Source organism: Ictidomys tridecemlineatus, chromosome 1 (assembly GCF_052094955.1).
Source record: "Ictidomys tridecemlineatus isolate mIctTri1 chromosome 1, mIctTri1.hap1, whole genome shotgun sequence".
In the NCBI taxonomy this organism is placed as follows: domain Eukaryota; kingdom Metazoa; phylum Chordata; class Mammalia; order Rodentia; family Sciuridae; genus Ictidomys; species Ictidomys tridecemlineatus.
The window spans coordinates 80,586,166-80,611,060 of NC_135477.1; positions in this window are offsets into that span (position 1 = coordinate 80,586,166).

Genomic DNA, 24,895 nt, shown 5'->3' on the forward strand with positions numbered 1-24,895 from the left:
TAGCCCTAGCCTAACCCTAACCCTAAATATAGCCCTAATTCTATCCAAAAACCTAGCCCTAACCCTAGCTCTAGTGCTATTCATTTCCCTAACAATAACCCTAACCTAGGCCTAACCCTAAACCTATCACTAACCCTAGTCTTACAAATTACCCTAATCTTAGCTTGAATCCTAAACCTAAACCTATCCATAAACCTACCCCTAATTCTAACCCTAATTCTAATTTGAGCCCTAACCCTAATAATCAACTTAACACAAACCCAAAACCTGACCCTGACCCTAAAAATACACCTTACTCTTAACCTGGCCCTTACCCTAAACCTAACATTAGACCTAGCCATGAACCTAACCCTATAAGAATCCCTAGCCATAACCTTAAATGTGACATTATCCCTATCTCTAAACTCGCCCTAACCCTAACGCAAACTCTAGCCCTCATTCTAACCCCAAATCTAGCCTTAATTCTAACACAAACCTAACCGTAGAACTAAATCTAATTCTAATCATCGCCCTAGACTTAAACCTAGTTATAACCCGTCCCTTCCCCTAAACCTAACTCTAAACCTAATCCTAAACATAGCCCTAAACCTAGGCCTAACACTAACACCAATCCTAGACATATTCTTAGCCATAATTTAGCCTTAAACTTAACCCTAACCCTATCCTAAAGACTAACTCTAACTATCACCTTAGCTTTATTCCTAGGTCTAACCCCATCCCTTACCAAAACCCAAACACTAGACGTAATCTTAGCCCTAACCCTAGCCATAGCCCTAGCCATAGAATTAACTATAACTTTAAAAGTACTCCTAAGCCTAAACTCACCCTTTTATTACCAATAACACTAACATTAATCGTAAACCTACTTTTAACTTTAGCCTTAGCCCTAAAACATAATGAGCCATCACACTAACCCTAACCCTTAACTTAAACCAAATCTGAACCCTAAATCTAGCCCTAAGCCTACCCCTAATTCAAGTCCTATCCCCAACCGTAAAACTAACCCTGACTCTGACTCTGAAACTAACAATAACCATAGCTCAGAACATCACCCTGAAGTTAAACCTAACTAAAAAATCTAGACTTAGCCCTAACCTTAACCCTAAAAGTAGCCCTAATAATAACCCTAGTTCTTACATTAGTTGTATCCCTAACACTAGCCCTAATGTAACCCAAAATCTAGCTCTAATGCAAGCCCCAACCGCTTAACCCTAACTGTAAACTTAAACAAAGTCCTAAACTTTACCTTAAACATAACCCTAACTTTAATTCTTGCACTAACCCTAAATCTAACACTAAAGCTAACCCTAACACTAACCATAACACTAGCCCTACATCTAGTTCTAACCCTATCCATTACCCTAACCATAACCCCAATCCTAACCCTAATGCTAACCCTCGGCCAAACCCGAACACAGGTTAGGATACCCCTAACCTATCCATTACCCTAAAGATAACCCTAACCCTAAACCTAACCCAACACTAAACCTAGACGTAACACTAACCCTAAAACTATCCCTAATTGTAACACTAGTTTTTACATTGGTCATAGCCCTAAATCTAAAACAAAACCAGCCTAGCCCTAATCCAAGGTCTAACTCTAGCTTTAACCCTAACCCTAAACCTAAACCTAGCCCTGACCCTACCCCTAGACCTAAAACTAGTGCTAACCTTATCCCTTACCCTAAGCCAAACTCTAACCCTAAAACTACCCTAGTCCTAAACCTAATTTTTTTTCCTAACCCAAAACCTAACTCTATTACTAGTCATAACTCTAACTCTCAAACTATCGCTATCACTATCCCAAACCCTAATCCTAACCCTGACACTTATTCTGACCCTAACACTAACCATAGGTCTAAACCTGACCCTAAACTAAACCGACCCCTAACATTGGCACTACCTGTAACTCTATACCTAAAACTAACTATAACACTAGACCTAGACCTACAATTAATTTTTCCTCTAGTGATAACTCTAGGCCTAGCCCTAAACGAAACTTAGCTCTAGCCCTAATAATAACGCTTAACCTAACCCAAACACTAACCATACCCATAGACCAAACCCTAGTTCTAATGCTGGCACTAACAATAAACTTAACCCTAACCCGAATACTGACACTTACCCTAACAATCCTAACTCTAAACTTTATCCTAACAAAAAATATAACCCTAACACTAGACCTAGCCATATCCCTAACCCTGAAACTAGCCATCACCATAGGCCAAAACCTACCTCTAAATCGATCCATGACCCTAAACCCAACCCAAACCCCAATGCTAACACTAGCCCTACCCTCACACTGACTCGAACCCTAATAATCATCCTAGTCCAAACACTAGCTCAATCTGTAACCCTTAAACTTACATAACCTTAACACTGACCTATGGCCTAAACCTAAACCTAACCTTAAACCTAGCCCTAAACAAAAACTTAACCCTATCCATAACCCTAGCTCTAAGCCTACATATTACCCTATCTCTCACCCTAAACTTAATAATAACCCTAGCCCTTACTCTAGCTCTAACCATACTCATTAACCTAACCCTAAATCTAACCCTGATGATAACCCTGGCCCTTACCCTAAATCTACCCTACCCCTACCCCTAGACATAGCAATTAATCTAACCCTTGTCATAGAGCTAACCCTTGCTCAAACCCAAACATTACCCTAAACCTAACCCTAAACCTATTACTAACCCTAACCTTAAGCCAAAACCTAACAATACCCTAACCTTAACATGACATCAAACCTTATCTAATACCCTAATCCTAAGAATAAACTTAGCCCTAAACTTAACACTAACCTTAATCCTAACCATAACTATAAACTATACCTAACTCTAACCCTAAACCTTGTGCTAGCACTAACCCTAGCTCAAATTCTAAATCAAACCCTAAGCCTAAACCTAACCCTAGCCCTAGGCCTAATCCTAAATCAAGCCCTAATATTAACCATAACCCTAGTCCTAACCCTATCCATTATCCTACGCACAACCATAAACCTAAGGCTAATCCTAGGCCTAACCATAACCCTTTTGCTAACTCTTACCCTATCAATAACCCTACACATAACATGAACCTTAAACTTAAACATACATTATCCTAACAAAACCCTAATGATAATACAAGTTCTAAACCTAAACCCTAACCTAAACCAAATCCAAAACCTAATTCTAACCCTAATAATACCCATAGCTCTAAACCTGACCCTTACCCTAATCCTAACCCTTACACTAGACCTAGCCATAAATCTAACCATCAATCTATCCATAACGTAAGCCTAGACCTGACACTAGCCCTAGCCCTAATTCTTACCATAACTCTAAAACCAACCCTAGTACTCATCATAGCCCTTAACCTAGCCTTATTACTAAACCAAACAATAACTCTAGCCCTAAAAAAAATTTTAACCTTCGACCTAGCCCTAAAACTAGCCCTAACCCCATCCCTTCCCTTAAAACTAACCTTATCCCTAAACCTAAATCTAAACCTAAAACTAGACCTAATCCTAATACAAATGTTAGACCTAATCTGAGCCCTAATTTAGTTATAAACCTAACTTAACCCTAGCCCTAAGTCTAAATCTAACTCTCGCCCTAGTCGTATTTCTAGTGCTAACCCTATTTCTTACCATATTCTTATCACTTGCCTTTACATTAGCCCTAACCCTAGCTCTAGCTCTATACCTATAACTAACCCTAACTCTAAATCTAACTCTAATCCTAAGCTAAACCTCTCACTAACAGAAGCTGTAATACTAATGCTAATCCTATAACTAGTCCTAACTTAGCCCTAGCCCTAAAAATCAACCAAGCCATAGTGCTAACTCTAACCTGTAACATACACCAAACACTAAGCCTACACCTAGCCCTAAACGTAGCCCTAATTCGAGTTCTATCCCTAAACCTAAATCAAATCCTGACCCTTACTCTGACCCTAACACTAACTCTAGCTCTAAACATCACTCAAAACCTAAACCTACAACTATCCCTAGACCTAGCCCTAACCCTAACCCTAAAACTCGTTCTAATCATAACCTAGTTTTTATATTAGCTGAAGCTCTAAACCTAGCCCTAACCTGACACAAAACCTGTCTCTAATCAGAGCCCTAACACTACCTTTAAGCCTAACCACAACCCTAAATCTAGCCCTAAAACTTAGTCTAAACCTAACCCTAATCCTTGCCATAACTGAAAACTCAAACCTAACCCTAGCCTTAATCCCAACCATAAATCTAGCCATAACCCCAGCTCTAATTCTATCCATTACCCTAATCCGAATCCTAACCCTAATGCTAACCATAAAATAATCCTAAATCTATCCCTAAACCTAACCTATACATTACCCTAAAACTTACCTGAACCCTAAATATAACCATATCCATAAACCAAATCCTAACCCTAATAATCTTAACCTTAAACCTACCTCTAACTATAACCCTAGACCTGATATTTACCCTAGCCCTAATGATGCCCTAACCTTAAAATAAGGTCTACCCATAATCCTAGTCCTAATCTTAGCCTTAATCCTAAATCTAACCCTAACCATAGACCTAACCAAAATTTTAACCCTCACCCTAGGTCTAAAGCTAGCTATAACATCATACCTAATCATAACCATAACCATAAACCTAGGCTATGCCTTAATACTAATCCTATCTCTAATTTTAGCCCTATTAGTCCCTAATTCTAACCCTAATTATAATCCTAACACTACGACTAACTCTAACTCTTGCCCTAGCCCTATCCTTAGTTCTAACCCTATACTTTGTGATAACTCAAACCCTAGTCCTAACCATAGCCCTAACCTTCACTGTAGCCCTAAACCTAGATCTAACCCTAACTATAAATCTAACCCTAACCCTAAGCATAAACCACACCCTAACACTAGCTCTAACCCTAATACTAAATTGAAAACAAGAACTAACCCTAGCCCTATCCCTCAACCAAAACTGAGCCATAGCACTGGCCCTAACCCTTAACCTAATCCAAAACCTAACCATAAACCTAGCACAAAACCTAGCCTTAATTTGAGTTCAAACACTAACCCTAGAACTAATACTAACCCTGATTCTGACCTTAACACTAACTCTAGCTCTACAATAACCCTATCCTTAAACCTAATCCTAACACTAAACCTCACCCTAAACCTATCCTTAAAACTAGCCCTAATGTAATGCCAGTTCTTAAATTAGCCATAGCCCTAAGCCTAATACAAAACCTAGTCCTAATTAAAGGTCTAACCCAGAATTTAACCTTTAACCTAACCATGGCCCCAACCCTGACCATATCCCTAGTCCTAATTCTAGCTCTAACCCTGTTTCTTCACGTAGTCAGACGCTCACCCTATAGCTTCCCTAGTCCTAACCCTAATTCTTTGCCTACCCCAAACCCTAACTCTATTACTAGTCCTAAACCTAGCCCTCATTCTAGCTCTAAACTTATCCCAAACCCTAACCCTAACGCTGACTTTTATTCTGAACCTAACACTAAACCTAGGTTTTAACCTGACCCTCACCCTTGTCCGAAATCTGACACTAGCCCTAAAAGTAACCTAAACTTAATACTAACACCAGCCCTAGACCTAAACCTAATCCTAAATATACCCATAACCCTAGCTTCAGCCCTAACTATAATCCTTAGCCTAAACCCAAAAAATAACTTTTCCTCTGGACCTAACCCTAGTCCTCCTCTGGAACTAACCCTAAACCTAATCCTAACCTGAAACCTTACACTTACCTTAACAAAAACCCTAGTTTTAAAACTCATCCTAACCAAAAAATTAACCCTAACACTAGACGAACTCTAAATGTACCCAAAACCATAACTCTAGCTCTTACATTACCCATATACCTAACACTAGCCCTAAAACTCACACAAAACCTAGCCCTAATTACAGCCCTAAACCTATCTCTAATCATAACTCTAAAACTAAATATAGTCCTAACCCTAACCCTAACACTCATTCTAGCCCTAACCCTAGCCCAGACCCTAAACCTCATCCTAACTAGCTTGGATTAGGACTGGGGATAGCCCTAATTCTAACTGTAACCATAGCCCTAACCCTATCTCTAACTCTATTCATTACACTAAACATAACACTAAAACTAATGCTCACCCTAGCCCTTAACCTAAACCTAACACTACCCTAGCGAAGACTGTAAAACTAACCCTTGTCCTAGCACTAGACCTACCTTAATCCCTAACTTTTACACTTAACCTAATTCTAACACAAACCCAACGCCTAACCCTAACCCCAGCCCTAATCCTAACCTTAATCATAACACTAACCCTAGCTCGAACACTACCCATTAACTTAACCCTAAACTTAACGCTAGTGATAACACTAGACCTAAAACTAAAGCTAACCTAACCCTAAACATAAACCAAACCCTAGAACTTACAGTGAACCTAGCCCTAACTCTAAATCTAAGCTAGCTCAAACCCTAACCCTAATTCTAAACCTAATCCTAAGGCTAACTTAAACCTAACCATATATTTAACCTGACATCTAAACCTATTACCCTAACCTTAATGATAACCTTAGCCCTATCCACAACACTATGACTATAACCCTAGACCAAACCCTAAATTAACCTTAGACATAGAAAATAATGTAGCTCAAACCCTAAACTGTAGCCTAAACCTAATCCTAAGTGTAACCCTTGCCCTGACCCTGACCCTAACACTAACTCTAGCCCTAATTCTAAACATTACCATAGCCCTAGGTCTAACCCTATACATTACCCTAACAATAACCATGACACTAATGCTAACCATAGGCCTAAACCTAAACCTATAACAAACTCTAACCATATACATCACTTTAAACCTAACCTGAACCCTAAACCTAACAATATTAATTACCTTAACCGTAATTCTAATCTTTGTGCTAATTTGAGCCTTAACCCTAAACCTTAACCTAACTCAAACCCAAAGTCTGACCCTTACCCTAATAATACCCCAGCTCTGAATCTGATCATTACCCTAAATGTAATCCTTTAATTTAACCTAGCCATAAATCTAGCCCTGAAAATACCAGTAACTGTAAACCTAGAACTGATATTAGTCGTAGCCTTAATTCTTGGCCCAAACCTAAGACAAAAACTAGTCATAATCCTAGACTTAAATCTAGTCTTAATCTGAAACCTAACCGTAACCATAGCCCTAACCCTAAAGCTAATCATGGTACTAGCCCTAACCCTAACAATAGCACTAAAACATAAAAAAGCAACAGGCCTAACACTAAACTTCACTTAAACCAAACCCTAGAACTACACTTAGATAAAACCTAGCCCTAATTCAAATCCTAATCATAACCTTAAAAATAACCCTGAACCTGACTTATATCGTAACACTCATCCTAGCTCTAAACACAACCCTAAAATTAAACTGAACCCTAAGAGTAACCCTAGCTCTAATTTGAGTCCTAACTCTAACTCTAAAACTAACCCTGACATGATTGGCATTCTAACACTAACCCTAGCTATAAATATCACCTTAATCTTAAACCTAACCCTAACACTTGAACTACCCCTACCTCTAACCCTAATTGTAACCATAGTTTTTATATTAGCCATTTCCCTAACCCTAGACTTAAACCGCACACTAAAACTAGTCCTAATCAGAGCCGTAAACCTAGTTTTAACTCTAATGATAAACCTAACCCTAGCCCTAACAGTATACCTTACCTGAGCAAAACCTTAAACCTATTGGTAACCCTTGACATATCCCTATTCCTTAGGCTAATCAAATTCTAATCCTATTAATAATCCTAATACTAAATCTCATTCTAGTTCTAACGCTATCCCAAACCCTAACACTAACCCTGACTCTTATTCTGACCATAACATAAACCCTAGGTCTAAACCTGACCCTAATCCTAAACCAAACCCTAACACTAGTCCTACTCATAACCTTATACCTAAACCTAACCCTACCAAAAGCTCTAGACCTAAACCTAATCCTAAATATAGCCTGAAGTCTAGCTCTAAAACTAAACCAAATCCTAGCACTTGCCCTAACAAAAACCTTTACCTAACCCCAAAACTAACTCTATCCCTAAACCTAAACATTGGCCTAATTCTCGCTTTAATTCTAACTTTAACTCTAACCCAAACAATGACTTTGCCTTTAACACTAAACCTACCTCTTAACCTGACTATCCAAAACTAAACCTATTTCTAGACCCAACCCTAACCCCAACTCTAAAGCTTGCCCTAATAAAAACCATAGATCTTACATTACCCAAAGCCCTAACCCTAGACCTAAACCTAACACTAAACATAGAGCTAACTTTAGGCTTAAAGCTAGCAGTAAGCATAACCTTAAACCTTACACTAACTATAACCATAACAGTTACACAAACCCTAAACCTAACTATAACCCTATGTGAAACACTAATCCTAACCCTAACCCTAAACCTAACCATAACACTAACTGTAACACTAACCAAAAATATACACCTAACCCTAACACTATATTTAGCCCTAACCCTAACAGGAACCCAAACCATAACCCTAACAGTAACTCTAACACAAAAAACCACCCTAACCCTAAACCTAATTTAAATCCTAACCGTATCCCTAACCCTAACACAAACCCTAACCAAAACCACAACCCTAAACCTAACCTAACCCTAACCCTTACCAACCCTAAAACTAAACCTAACACTAAACCTAAACATAACCTTAACACTAACCGTAATCCTAACCCTAATTCTAACCCTAACCAAAACACTAACATTAACGCAAACCCTAACACTAACCTTATTTCTAACCACTATCTTAGCAATAACCATAGCCTTAACCTTAAACCTTATCCTAACACAAACCCTAAACCTAACACAAACCCTAACTCTAACACTAACACTAATCCTAACACTAACACTAACTCTAACCACAATCCTAACTATAAATCTAACCCTAACCTTAAACTGAAACAATAACCCTAACCTTATCCCTGACACAAACACTAAAAATAACCATAATACTAACCCTAATAATAACCCTAAACATAACACTATACCTAAATCTAACCGTAAATTTAAACTTAAAAGTAACCATAACCCTTACCGACATCCTAATCCTAACTTAAACTCTAACACTAACACTAATGCTAATCCTAAACCTAAACTTAACACTAACCCTAAATCTAACCCTAACTCGAAGCCTAAACCTAATCAAAAACCTTACCTAACCCTAACACTAACACTAAACCTAATTATAAATCTAAAACAAACACGGAAACCCTAACGAAAACCTAACACTAAGCCTAACCATAACTCTAAACCTAATTATAACCCTAACCTTAACCTTAACCTGAATCCTAATTGTAAGCATAACACTAATTTTAATCCTAACCTTAACCCTAACCTTAACTCTAACACAACCCTAACACTAACCCTAACCCTAACCATAAATATCACCCTAACCCTAACCCTAACACTAACACTAAACGTAACCTTGAACATAACCAAAAACTAATACTAACTTTAACACTAACCGTAAAGCTAACCCTAACCCTAACACTAACCCTGACCCTAAACCTAACAGGACATCTCACCCTAACACTAACACTAACCCTAACCGCAAAAGTAACGCTAACTTTATACTAACCCTAAACTTACCTCTAACACTAACCCTAACCTAAACCTAACCAAAATGCTAATACTAATCCTAACATAAACCTAATCCAAACCCTAACCCTAACACTAACTCTAAATTTAACGTACTACTAACATTAAACCTAACCCTTTTCCTAACACAAACCTAAAACTAAACCTAACTATAAAAATAATACTAACCCTAACACTAACCCTAACCCTAAACCTAAACCTAAATCTAAAACTAAACTAACACTAACCCCAAACCTAAATGTCAACCTTTTCCTAACCCTAACTTTAAACTATCAGTAACCGTAACCCTATCGGTAAACCTAACCCTAATTCTAAACCTAACCGTATACCTAATCTTAACACTAACCCTAAATCTAACCTTACCACGACCCCTAACCCTAACCCTTTTCATACTCCTAACACTAACCCTAACCCTAAAACTAGCACTAAAACTAATCCTAACACTAACCCTAGCCCTAAAACGAACCCTATCCTTAACCTAACCGTAACCCCAACCTTAAGGTAACACTAACACTAACCCTAACACTACTACTGACCCTAAACCTAACAATAACCTGAAACCTAACTCTAATCCTAACCCAAATAGTAATCCTACTCCTAACCCTAATTCTAACACGAAAACTAATCACTACCCTAATCCTTACATTAACACTTACCATAACCCTAACCATAACAGAATCCCTAACCTGAACACAAACCCTAATTTAAACGATTAAACTAAATCTAATCTAAGCCTAAACCTAACCTTATGGAACCCTAAACCTAACACTAACACTAACCCTAACCCCAATACTAACACAACTTCTAATCCTATCACGAAAACTAACCATAACCCTAATGTTAACATAACATTAACCCTAACCGTAACCCTAAGAGTAACCCTAACACTAACACTAATTTTATCTTTAAACCTAAAATAACCCTACACTTACCTTAACCCTAACTCTAAACCTAATCCAACCATAACCCTAACCCTAACACAAAATGTAACCCTAATCCTAACCCTAACTCTTACCCTAAACCTACCTTAAACCATGATCCTAATCCTCACCCTATTCCTACCCCTATCCCTAACCCTAACCCTAACTGAAAAACTAAGCCTAAAAATAATCCTAACCCTAAACCTATCCCTACCCCTATCCCTAACCTTAACCCTAAAGCTAACACTATTCCTAGCCCTAAGACCATTCTAACACTCTCCTGAGCCCTATCCCTAGTTCTAAACCTATCCCTTCCCAATACTCAAACTGTAGCCCTATCCCTAGCCCCAACCATAGTCCTAAATTTTGCCCTAGCCTAAACATGTATCTAACCCTAACTTTAAGCCTAAAGCTCACCCTAACACTAGCCCTGCTGTAATACTATTTGGAAAATTAGCCTTAACTCTAACCTAGACCTAAAACAAAACTAAGGTATAAATCCAACCCTAACCCTTAAAATAAACCAAACACTATCCCTAAACCTGGCCCTAAACCTTGCCATTATTTGAGTGCTAAACCTAACCCTAGAAGTAACCCTGAACCTGACTCAGATCCTAACACTAACCCTAGCTCTATACATAGCCCTAATGCTAACACTAGAACTAGCCGAAATCAGAAAAAAATTTCATCATTAGCCATTGCCCTAAAACTAAAACAAATCCTAGTGATAATTCAAGCTCTAAAACTAGCCTGAAACCTAGCCCTAGCTCTAAAACAAAACTGAGCCATAGCCCCAGCACTAGCCCTAACCTAAACGTAACCCTAGACCTGACATTAGGGCTAAGCCTAATTCTTACCCTAACCCTAACACAAATCCTTACCTACACCTAGCCTTAACCCTCACCCTAATTCGAGTCCTATCCCTGATCCTAAAAGTAACACTGACCCTGACTTACATCCTAACACTCACCCTATCTCTAAGCATCCCCCTAAACCTAAACCTAATATAAACACTAGACCTAGTCCTAATGCTAACCCTTATACTAGCACTAATCTTAACCCTAGTTCTTACATTAGCCATAGTCTTACACTAGACCTAACGTAAAAAAGAAAACCCTAGCCCTAATAAAAGCCCTAACCCTAGTTTTAATTGTAGCCCATGCCCTATCCTTAACCTTAAAATTTAACCTAACCCTAACCCTAAACATAAACCTTGTCCTAACCTGAATTATAAGCCAAATCATACCCTGATTCATAACCGTAACACTACCCTTAAACCTAGATATAATTTTATCCAATACCCTAAACATAACCCTAAACAAATTATAACCCTAGGCCTTACCCTAATCATCACCCTCACCTAACCAAAACCCTAGTCTTAAATGTAGTTTTAATGCTATTCATTACTTGAACCATAACTTTAACCAAATTCTATCCCTCAGCCTAACTCTAACCCTATGCCTTACCCTAACCCTGTCCATTATACTGAACCTAAACTGAAACTGAAACCAAATCATATCCAATACACTATCCCTAATGCTAATTTTAGCCCTAAACCTAAAACTTAACCTAACCCATACCCTAACCCTGACTCTGTCCCTAATAATACCCGTATTTGTAAACCTGATGCTAACCCTCAATAAAACTCTTACAAAAAACCTGTCCATTAACCTAAACCTAAAACTATCCCTAACCATAACCCTAGAAGTGACATTATCCCTAGACCTAATCCTGCCCTAACCCTAACACAAACCATACAACTAATCCTAGCCCTAAGCCTAGACTTAATCTTAATCCTTACCTTAACCAGAGCCCTAACCCTAATTTTATCTTATGTCCTAGCCCAATATGTAGCTGTAACATCATACCTTACCCTAACCCTAACACTAACCCTAACCCTAGCCCTAACTCTAGGCCAAAACCTAACACTAACCTTCGTGCTAATCCTAATCTTAACTTTAATTCTAACACAAACCTTAAACCTAATCTTAAACCTAATCTCATTCCTAGCTCTAGGAGTAACTCTAACTCTCGCTCTAGACCTATCCCTAGTTCAAAACCTATAACTTACCATAAATTAAACTCAGTCTTATCTCTAGCCCCAATCCTAACTCTAACCCTCACTGTAGCCCTAAACCTGGTTGTAAACCCTAAACTTAAACCTAAACCTCACCCTAACAGTAACCCTAAACCTAATGCTAATTGGAAAACTAGTCCTAACCCTTCCCTAGCCCAAAAAAGAAACCAAGCCATAATCCTAACCCTAACACTTAACCTAAACAAAACACTAACCTTACACCTATCCCTAATTTTAGCCCTAATTTGAGTCCTAACCTTAATCATAGAATTAACACTGAACCTGAATCAGACGCTAACAGTACCCCAAGGTCTAAAAATTGCCCTAATGCTAACCCTAGAACTAGCCCTCATCAGAAAACTAGTTCTTTCATTGGCAGTAGCCCTAATGCTAACAAAAATCTGAGCCTAATTCGAGCCCTGACTCTAACCCTAACCCTAACCGTACCTCTAACCCTATCTCTTACCCTAAGCCAAACCCTCTCTCTAATGCTACACTAGTACTAACATAATCCTTAGCCTGCCCCAAACCCTAACTCTATTAGTAGTCTTAAACCTACCCCTCATTCTATCTTTAACCCTAATCTTAACTCTGACCTTTGTTCTGATCCTAACACTAACCCTAGATCTAAACCTGATCCTGAACCTAAACTGAACCCTAAACCTACTCTTACCGGTAAACCTATACTTAAACCTAACAGTAACACTAGCACTAGACCAAACATAATCCTAAATAGAGGCATAAATCTAGCCTTAGCCCTAAACAAAAATCTAGCACTAGCCCTAACGTAAAACTTTAACCTAACATAAAGACTAAACCTATAACTAGACAAAACGCTAGTCCTAAATGTGGCCCTAAGCATAAAAGTTAACCTAACCCAAAAATGACCCTTAACGTAATAGAAACCCTAGCACTAAACCTTATCCTAAACCAAAACCTAACCCTAACACTAGACTTATCCATAACCCTGACCGTAACACTAGCCATAACCATATCCCTACCTCTTACATTACCATAGCCCTAACGTTAGTTCTAAACATCCCACAAAATCTAGCCTTATCCTAGCCCTAAACCTAACCCTAATCATAACCCTAACCATAACTTTAGACCTAACCGTAATGCTAACACTTGCCCTAGCCCTAACCCTAGCTCAAACTCTAATCCTTAGTCTAAACATAAATCTTAACCTAAACCTAAGCCTAGCCCTGACTCAAACCCTAACCCTTGCCCTAGCCATAATCTTAGATCAAATGCCTAACATTAACCCTAGGCCTAACCCTAACCCTAACCCTAATCCTAACATGAACCCTAGCCCTAAACATAGCTCTAAACCTATCCATTACCCTAAAGATAAGCCTACGCCAAAAGCTATACCTAGGCCTAACAATAACCCTATCACTAACACTAACCCTATTCATTACACTAAACTTAACTGGAACCATAAAACGAATTCTTTTTATTACCTTAGCCCTAACCCTAACCCCCTGCTAATACAAGCATTAACCCTAAATCTTAACCTAAACCAAACTCTATATGGAACCTGACCCTAATAATACACCTAGTTCTAAACCTGATGCCTACCATTAAAGTAACCCTTATACTAGACATGGCCATAACCTAACATTAAAACTAATACTAACCATAAACCTAGACCTGACATTAGCTCTAGCCCTAATCCTAGCCCTAGCCCTAACAGAAACTCTCAGCTAAACCTAGCCTTAATTCTAACCCATAACCTAACCTTATCCCTAACCCTAATTTTAACCCTCGCTGTAGCCCTAAAGCTAGCTATAACCCTATTCTTTCCCCTAAATCTAATCCTATCCCTAACACTAACCCTAACCCTAACACTAACCCTAGCACTAATCCTAGCCCTAATTTACCCTAACCATAAAGCTACCCCTAACCCTAGAACAAAGACTAATTAAAACTCTCACCCTAGCCCTATTTCTAGTTCTAACCCTATCCGTTACTATAACCCTAACAATAGCCTTAACCTTAGCCCTAACCCTAGCCATTAACCTAAACCGATATATAACCATAAAAATAAATTTAAGCCTAAACTTCACCCTACCACTAGCCCTAACACTATTGCTAATCATAAAACTAGCTCTTTGCATTAGGTTAAGGGTTATTGTTAGGTTTAGTGCTAGCTTTTTGTTTACGGCTAGGACTGGATTTATGACTCTATTTAGAAATAGGTTTGGTCTAGAACTAGTGTTAGGGTTAGGTTTAGATATACTTTTACTGGTAGGTGTACTGTTAGGGTTTGGTTTAGGATTAGGGTGAGGTTTAGACCTAGGGTTACTATTAGGGTCAGAATAAATGTCAGGGTTAGGGTTAGGGTTTGGGTTAGGGTTAGAGGTAGAATGAGGGCTAGGGTTAGGACTAATAATAGAATTAGGGTTTGGGGTAGGCTAATGATTAGAGTTAGGACTAGGGTAGCATTAGGGTGAGGCTTTGGCTTAGGGAAAGTGACAGGGTTAAAGATAGGATTAGGATTAGGGCTAGGGTTGTGGTTAGGTTTAGGGTTAAACCTAGGGTTAAGACTCGATTTAGGGCTAGGATTTGTGTTGGCAATTAGGGCTCCAGCTAATAAATGAACTAGGTTTCCAATTAGAGCTACTTTAAGGGTTTGCGTTAGGGAAATGTTAAGAGATAGGGTTAGTGTTAGGGTCAGAATCAGGGTCAGGTTATTTCTAGGGTAAATGTTAGGACCCAAATTATGGGTAGATTTAGAGCTAGGTGTAGATTTAGTGTTTGGTTTATGTTAAGGGTTATGATTATGGTTATGGCTCCGTTTTGTTTTAGGGCTAGGGTAGGGTAAGGGCTAGTTTTTCAATTAGCATTAAAGTTAAGGCTAGTGTTAGGGTGAGGTTTATGCTTAAATTTAGGGTTAGATCCAGGTTTAGGTCTAGGGTGAAAGATAGGGCTAGGGTTGGGTTGAGGGATTGGCTAGGTTTTGGGTAATGGTAAGGGATAGGTTTAGAACTAGGGTAGGGCTCCGGTGAGAATTAGAGTAAGTTATAGGGCTAGGGATAGGGTTAAGTTTAGGGTTGGGCTAAATTAGGGCTAGGATTAGCACTAGGGTTAGTGTTAGTTTTAGGCCTAGTTTTAGGGCTAGTGTTAGGGCTAGCATCAGGCTTAGGGCAAGGTACGATGTTACAGCTAGGTATAGGGATAGGGCAAGGAATAAAATTAGGGTTGGAGCTAGGATTAAGTTTAGGGTTAGAATAAAGCCTAGGCTTAGAGCTAGGATTAGGGCTAGGGTTTCTGTTAGGGTTAGGGCTAGGATTAGGACTAGGGCTAATGACAGGTCTAGGGTTAAAGTTAGGGTTAGTTTTAGGGTTAGGTTTATGGCCAGGTTAATTGTAAGGGTTAGGTTGAAGATTGGGGTCAGCTTTACAGCTAGGGTTATTATTAGTGTCAGAGTCAGAATTAGGGTATGTGTTATTTCAGGTTTAGGGTTAGGTCTCAAATTACCATTAGGGTTAGGGAAATGAATATGGTTAGGTTTAGGGTTCAGGCTAGGTTTAGGTAATGGATAGGGTTAGGGTTAGGGCTAAGAATATTTTTAGGATTAGGGCTATATTTTGGGTTAGGAAATGGATTAGGTTTAGTGTTAGGTTAAGTTATTGCTAGAGCTAGGATTAGCTGTGTTTAGATTTAAAGCTATGTTTAGGGCTCAGATTATGGCTAGGTTTTTGGTTAGGTTAGGGCTAGGGTAGGACTATGGCTAATGTAAGATCTAGTGTTATGATTAGGGCTAGTTTTAGGGCTAACATTATGTCTAGGTATAGTGTGATGGTCAGTTTTAGGTTTAGGGTGATGATTAGAGATATGGTTAGTGTTATGGTCAGATTCAAAGTCAGTGATAATTTTGGGGTTATAGATAGGACTCAAATTAGGGCTTGGGTTAAGGCTAGGTGTAGGGTTAGGGTCTGTGTTAAGCTTAGGGTAAGAATTAGGGATTAGATTTTATATATATATATATATATATATATATATATAATTCAGAATTAGGTCTAGGTTTACAATTAGCTGAGGATTAGGGTTAGGGGTATAGCTCAGATTTGTTTTAGATATAGGACTAGGGTTAGGGCTAGTTTTAGGATTAGTGATGATATTAGGGCTAGTGGTAGGGTGAAGTTTAGGCTTAGTTTTATTGTTATGTTTAGATCTAGGTTTAGGGCTAGGGCTAGGGCTAGAGTTAGGGTTAAGGTTAGGTCTAATGTTAGAATTATGATAACTGAAAGGGTTACAACTAGAAATAAGGCTAGGGCGAGAGTCAGAGTTAGTCTTAGGGATAGTGTTAGTGTTAGGTTTATGTTTAGAGCTAAATTAGGGCTAGAATTAGTGATAGGGTTAGGGTTAGGGTTAGGCCTATGATTATGGCTAGATGAGGGGTTTTGTTAAGGCTATGGCTAGGATTAGGGCTAGTGCTAACGTCAGGTCTAGAATTATGGTTAAGAATAGTTCTAGGGTTAGATTATGGCTAGGTCTAATGTAATGGTTAGGTTTAGGGTAAAGGTCTGGTAAAGAGCTAGGTGTATTATTAGGATCAGGATCAGGGTTAGGGATTGCTTTCAGTTAAACTTTAGGAATAAGGCTCGAAATAGCATTAGGTTTGGGGCAATGGAATCGGGTTATATTTAGGGTTCATGTTAGGTTTTGGGTTTTGAATAGGATTATGCATAGCTATATGGTTAGTTTTAGTCTTATTGTTGGCATTTGGGTTAGGCTTATGTTTAGTGTAATAGGTAGGATTACAGCTAGGGTTGGGGCTTGGTTTATGGATAGGATTATGACTAGGGTTAGATTTAGGGTTAGGGTTAAGTTTAGGGTAACTTTTAAGGCTGATCTAGGTTTAGGGCTAGGGAGAGGGTTAGGGTTAGAGCAGGTCTAGGGTAATGATTAGGATTAGGGCTACTGTTAGAATTAGGGTTAGGATTAGGGTTATTGTAATGTATACAGTTAGATCTAGGGTTTGGGCAATAGTTACAGTTAAAATTAGGGTTCAATTTATAGTTACGGAAGGCCTATATTAATGTTTAGTGTTAGGATTAGGGCTAGGTTTAGAGTTAGAGTTAGGGTTAGAGTTACTTTATTCAAAATTTTTTGATACAATCCAGGATTCATCTTGTACTATCCTTACACTTTTCCCAAGGTTTAGGCTTTTTGGTTCAACTGTTTGATTTCTGGAACAGTTAGTATTTGTATTTTACTTCATTTTGACCTATATGAGTAAATATAAATAGACCTGGAAATCAAACAGGGTTAATGCTAGCTGATTGAAACTGCACATACACCCTCAATTCTCTTTGAGGACACTCTGGTATGTTTCTCATGAGTGTAGGCCTATGCTGAAGCATGCAAATACAACTTTATCCAAGAGCCCTTTTGGAGAAAGCAGGGAAATATGCACTGAAATTCCTTCCATAATTATTTGGTCAGATTTGTTTGATAATGCGTAGGATTCATCATTTAGCTTGCCCAGCAAAGTTCTCCTAGTGTTATATTTCTAGGATCAATGGTTCTCTTATCCAGTTAGGGTTAGTGTTAGGTTTAGGATTAGGGCTAGGTTTAGATGTAGTGTTAATGTGAGAGTTAGTTTTGTTCGAATTTCTTTGATACTTGCAAGGAGTCATCTTATACCTAGCCTTAAGATGTTCCCTAGGTTTGTACTTTCTCTTTTCTGTGGTTCAGTATAAGGAACACTCTGTATTTTAAGGTTTCACTTCATATTGACCTATATACATAAATGAAAATGAAGCTTGGAATCAAACTGGGTTGGTGCTAGCTGCTTAAAACTTCAAACACTGAATCAGTTCTCTGAGGGCACTCTCTGATTTGTTCCTTGTGAAAGTAGCCCTAAGTTGAAGATGGCAAAAACAACTTTATCCAAAAGCACTTTAGCAGAAAACAGTAAAATATGCATGAACTGAAATACCACCTCAATTATTTGCTCAGATGTCTTTGACACTGCAAAGGATTCATCTGATAGCTTAGCACACTATGCTCCCCAAGTTTGGGACACTAGAATCAACAGTTTTTTTAGACAGGTTAGGGTTTGTGTTAAGAATAGTGTTAGGGCTAGTGTTAGAGCTAGTATTAGGGTTAGAGTTAGTTTTGTTAAAATTTCTTTGATACTGGGCAGTATTCATTTTTTTCTGTCCTTACTATATTTCCCATGTTTGGTTATCCTAGGTTCAATGGATCACTGTCAGGAAGATTTTATATTTTAAAGTTTCAGTTCATTTTTTTCTTTTATGGTAAATTGAAATGAAGCTGGAAATCAATAATTTTTTGTGCTATCTTCTTTAAACTTCATATACTATCAATTTTCTGTGGGAAATCTTTCTTTTGTTCTTGTGAAAGTAGGCCTAAGCTGAAGCATGTAAAAACAACTTTAATTCAAGAGTCCTTTAGGAGGAAAAATGAAAGTATGCATGTACTGAAATACTCCATCAAATATCTGGTAAGATTTTGTTGATACTGCACAGCATTCATCCCTTAGCTTGCCCTCATTTGGAACTTCTAAGGTCAAAGGTTCCATAAAATGTTAGGGTTAAGGGAAGGGCTAGGGTTAGAACTAGTTTTAGGGTTAGAGTTAGTTTAATTCAAAATTCTTTGATATTTGGCAGGATTTATCTTTTATCTAGATTTACCCTGTTCCCCGGGTTTAGGCCTTCTTGGTTCACATGTCGCTGTCAGGAACAGTTTGTTTTTTAAGATTTCACTTCATTTTGACCTATACGGGTAAGTTAATGAAGCTGAAAATCAAACAGGGTTTGTGGTAGCTGCTAGAAACTTCACAAACTCCAATGGATCTCTGTAGGGACTCTGGTATGTTTCTTGTGAAAGTAAGCCTAAAATTAGGCATGCAAAAAAAACTTTATCTGAGAGCCCTTTAGGAGAACACAGGGAAATATGAATGTATTGAAATAACTCCCATTATTATTTGGTAAGATTTGCTTGATGCTGTGTAGTATTCATCACTTAGCTTTCCCCACAAGGCTCCACAAGTGTGGGAATAATAGGATCACTGGTTTTCTAATCACGTTAGGGTTATGGTTAGGATTAGGGTTAGGACTAGGGCTAGGGTTAGAGTTCATGTTAGGGTTAGAGTTAGTTTTGCTCAAATTTCTTTGATACTAGGCAGGAGTCATCTTTTATCTAGCCTTAGTATGCTTACAAGGTATGTTCTTCTCAATTAAATGATTCACTATCATGAACACCTTGTGTTTTAAGATTTCACTTCATTTTGAACTATAAGGGTAAATGAAAATGGAGGTGGAAATCAAACAAAAGGCATCCCTTCCCCAAACCTAACAGTAAACCTAACATTTAAAGTATCCCTAATCCTAGGCCTAAGCCTAACAACAATCCTAGACCTAACCCTTAGCCCTAACCCTAAACCTAAACCTAGCCCTAATACTAACTCTAACCCTTGCCCTAGCCCTATTCCTAGTTCTAACACTTTCCCTTATTATAACCCAAACACTAGCCCTAACCATAGCTCTAACATTAGCCATAGCGCTATCCTAGAATTAATTATAACTCTAAATGTACCCATAAGCCTAAACTCACCCTAACACTAGTAATAACACTAATTCTAATCATAAAACTACCCTTAAATATAGCCTTAGCCCTAAAACAAAACCGAGCCATAGTACTTACCCTAACCATTACCTAAAACATAACCTAACCCTACATTTAGCCCTTAATTATAACGCAAATTCGTGTTCTATCACTTACCCTAGAACTAACCCTGACCCTTACTCTCATATTACCATTAACTCTAATTCAAAACATCACCCTAAATTTAAACCTAATTTTAAAACTAGACTTAGCCCAAAATAACCCTAAAACTAGACTTAATTGTAACCCTAGTTCTTACATTAGCCGTATCCCTAAAAAGAGCCCTAAGGTAACCCAAAACCTAGCCCTAATCTTAGACACAACCCTAGATTTAACCCTAACTCTAAACCTAAACCTAGCCATAACCCTTACCCTAAACCTAACCCTACCTTTAATCCTTGAACTAACCCTAGGCATAACAAGAAACCTATCCCTAACCCTATATATAACCTTAGCCCTAACCCTAGCTCTAAAGCTATCCATTACCCTAACACTAACCCTAAAACTAATGCTAACCCTCAGCCTGACCCTAGCACTATTTATAACCCTAACCTATCTATTAACATTAACATAACCTGAACCCTAACCCTAACCATATCATTACCCTAATTCTAACTTTAACCCTTAGGCTAACTTGAGCTCTAATCCTAAATTAACCTAAACCAAACCCTAACTCTGACCCTGACCATAATAATACTCCTTCCTCTAAACGTTACCCTTACCCACATCCTAACCCTTATACTATACCTAGCCATAAATCTATCCCAAAAACTATCCCTATCCATAGCCCTATACCTGACATTAGCCCTAGCCCTAATGCTAGTCCTAACCCTAACACAATTCTTAACCCTAAACCTATGCCTAACACTAGCTTTAATCCTAACCCTACACTTAACCCTATCCCTAACAGTAATTTTAAACCTCACCCTAGCTCTAAACCTAGCTGTAACATCATATCTTACACTAACTATGACCCTACCTCTAACACAAGTTCTAACCCTATCCCTAATCATAAGCAAAACTGTAATCCTAATGGTAACCCTAGACCTATCCCTAATCCTTAGCCTAATCAAAACCCTAACCCTAATAATAGTCCTAACCCTAGCCCTCATTATAGCTCTAACCCTATCCCAAACCCTAAACCTAACCCTGAACCTTATTCTGATCATAACACTAACCCTAGGTCTAAACCTGACCCTAACCCAAGACCAAACCCTAACACTATCCCTACCAGTAACCTTATATCTAAACCTGACTCTACCCCTAGCCCTAGACCTAAACCTAATTCTAAATCTAGCCTTAACTTTAGCCCTAGGCATAAACAAAAACCTAGCCCTAAACATAATAATAACTTTTAACCTAACACAAACACTAACCCTACTCCTAGATATAAACCTAGTCCTAATTCTGGCTTTAATATTAACTCTAACACTAACTTGAACACTGACCATGCATTTAACATTAAGCTATCTCTAAACCTGACCCTAACCGAAAACCTAACACTAACACTAGACTTAGCAATAATGCTAATCCTACAAATAGCCCTAATAATAATCCTAGCTCATACATTACCCATAGCCCTAACTCTATACCTTAACCTAACACAAAACCTAGAGAGAATCCTAGGCGTGAACCTAGCCTTAAGTGTAACCCTAACCCTTACCCTAGACCTAATCCAACCCCAACCACAGCCTTAATCTAAACTTTACTCCATGCCTAACCCTTATCCTAAATATATAATTAGACCTATCCCTAACTCTAGCACTAACCCTAGCCCTAACCTTAAACTTAAACTTATTCCAAAACCTAGCTCTAAAAGTACCCATTACTCTAACCCTAACCATATCTGTAATGAGAACTCTAGCCATCACCCTAAACCTAACCATAACCCAAACCAAAAAACTAACCCTAGACCAAACTGTAAACCTAACACTCAACATGGGCCTAACCCTAACTCAAACTCTAACACATATCATAAACTTAACCCTAACCATACCTTAAACTTAACCCTAAAACTAAATCTAACCCTAACCCTAACCATAAACTCAAACCTACATCTAAGCATATCCATTTCCTTAACTGTTATCCTAACATTAATGATAAACCAAGCCCTAACCCTAAACCTACCATAATCCTATTCCTAGACCTAACACCGAACCTAACCCTTGTTCTTTCCCTAGCTCTAATTCTAGCACAAACTCTAACCCTAAACCTAAACAAACCCTTGCCCAAACCCTAACCCTAGCCCTAATCCTTACCATAACCATTGCCCAAACTGTAGCTCTAAATCTATGCATTATCCTAACCATAACCTTAAACATAATGCTAACTTTAGTCCTAACCCTAACACAACTTCTATCCCTTGCTCTAATTCTAACTTAAACCCTTAACCTAGCACTAATACTTAATGAATCCCTACCATCACCCTTAATATAACCATAAGAAACCCCTAAGCCTAACTCTATCCCTGACACTAGCCTTTTTCCTAAACTTAACACTATCCTTAAACCTAGTTCTAACCCCACCAATTACCCTAACCCTAAATATAAACCTCATGATAACCCTACCCAAACCCTAAAATACTCTAATCAAAACCGTAAACCTAACACTATACCTAATCATAAACCTAATCTTTGCTGTAGTCCTAACCCTAGCTCAAACCCTAAAGTTACACTAAACCTAATACTGTTTATTTAAAACTAAACCTAACCCTAACCCTAATCCAATATCAAAACCTGTTCATTACCCTGACCCTAAACCTAATCCAATATCTAAAACTGTTCATTACCCTAACCCTAATGATAACCCTAGCCCTAACACTAATACTAACACTAACCCTAGCCCTAACCCTAATTCTAATCCTAGATTTAGCACTAATCCTAGCTCAATCCCTAACCAGTACCCTAAACCAAACACTAACTCTAACCCTAACCCTAACTCTACCCTAATTCTAAACATAACTCTAGCCCTAACCCTAGCTCTAACCATATCCATTACTGTAATGAAAACCTTAAACTTAATGCTAACCCTATGAGTAACCTAACCCTATTTATGAATTTAAACCTAACCTAAACCCTAAACATAACCTGAAGCCTAAAACTAACCCTATCTATTACCATAACCCTAACTGTAACCCTAACGGTAATATGAGCCCTAACCCTAAACCTCATCCTAACCCGAAACCTGACCCTGACCATTATAATACCCCTAGGTCTATACCTGAACCTTACTCTATACCTAACTCTGACTCTAGACATAGCCATAAACCTTACCTGAAAACTATCCATAACCATAATCCTAGACCTGATATTATCCCTAGCCTTAATACTTGCCATAACCTTAACAAAAATGCTAGCCCTCATCCTAGCCCTAAACCTAGACTTTATTCTAACCAGAACCCTTACTCTAGCACTATTCCTAATTTTATCCCTTGCCCTATTTTTGAACCTAGATATAACCCCATCCCTTCCCCTAAATCTAACACTAACCGTAACCCTAGACTTAACCTTACACTAATTGTAGATCTGATCCTAGACTTAATTTAGCCCTAACCCTAACCTTATCACTAGCACTAAGACTAACTCTGTCTCTCTAGCCTTATTCCTAGTTCAAACACTGTCCCTTATCATAACCCTAACATTTTCTCTAAACTTAGCCCTAATCCTAGCCCTACTACTAACTCTGAATCTAACTATAACTCTAAATCTAACCCTAACCCTAATTGTAAACCTCTCACTGAAACTAGCCCTAACACTAGCACTAATCCTAAATCTAGCCCTAAACTAGTCCTAGACCTAATCAAAACTGAACCACAGCCCTAACCGTAATCCTTAACCTAAACCAAAACCTAACCCTACACCTAATTTTAACCCTAGCCCTAATTCCAGTCATGCCCTAACCCTAAAAATAACCTTGATAAGGACTTTGACTCTAATACTAACTCTCGCTCTCAGATCACCGTAAAAATATACCTAACCTTAAAGAAAGACCTAGCCCTAACTATAACCCTAAAAGTTTCCCTAATTATAACCCTACTTCTTACATGAGTGTTAGCCCTAATCCTACCCCTAGCCTAAACAAAAACCTAGCCCAAATTTGAACTATATGCTTTGTTTTAACCCTAACCCTAACCCTAGACCTAACCATTACCCTAAATCTAATACTAACACTAAAACTTGCCCTAAACCTAAATGTCACCCTAGGCTTAATCCTAACCATAATCCTAGTCCTAACCCTAGCTCTAAGACTATTTATTCCCTAACCATAACCGTAAGCCTAATGCTAACCCTAGGAAAGCACTAACCCTATCTCTAACCTTAACTTTATCAATTACCCTACCTAATCTGAACCCTAAACCTAACCATATCCATTACCCTAATCGTAACCCTAACCCTAATGCTAATTAGAGCCCAAACCTTTAACCTTAACCGAAACCAAACATTAGCTGTTACCATGACCCTATATCGAAACCTAAATCTAAATCTAAACCTAACTCTTAATTTAACTGTAAACATAAGCCTAAATGAAACCATGACACTAACCCTAACCATAACACTAATCCTAAAAATTGCCCGATTCCTAGACCTAGACATAAAACAAAACCAAGCCATAACCCTAA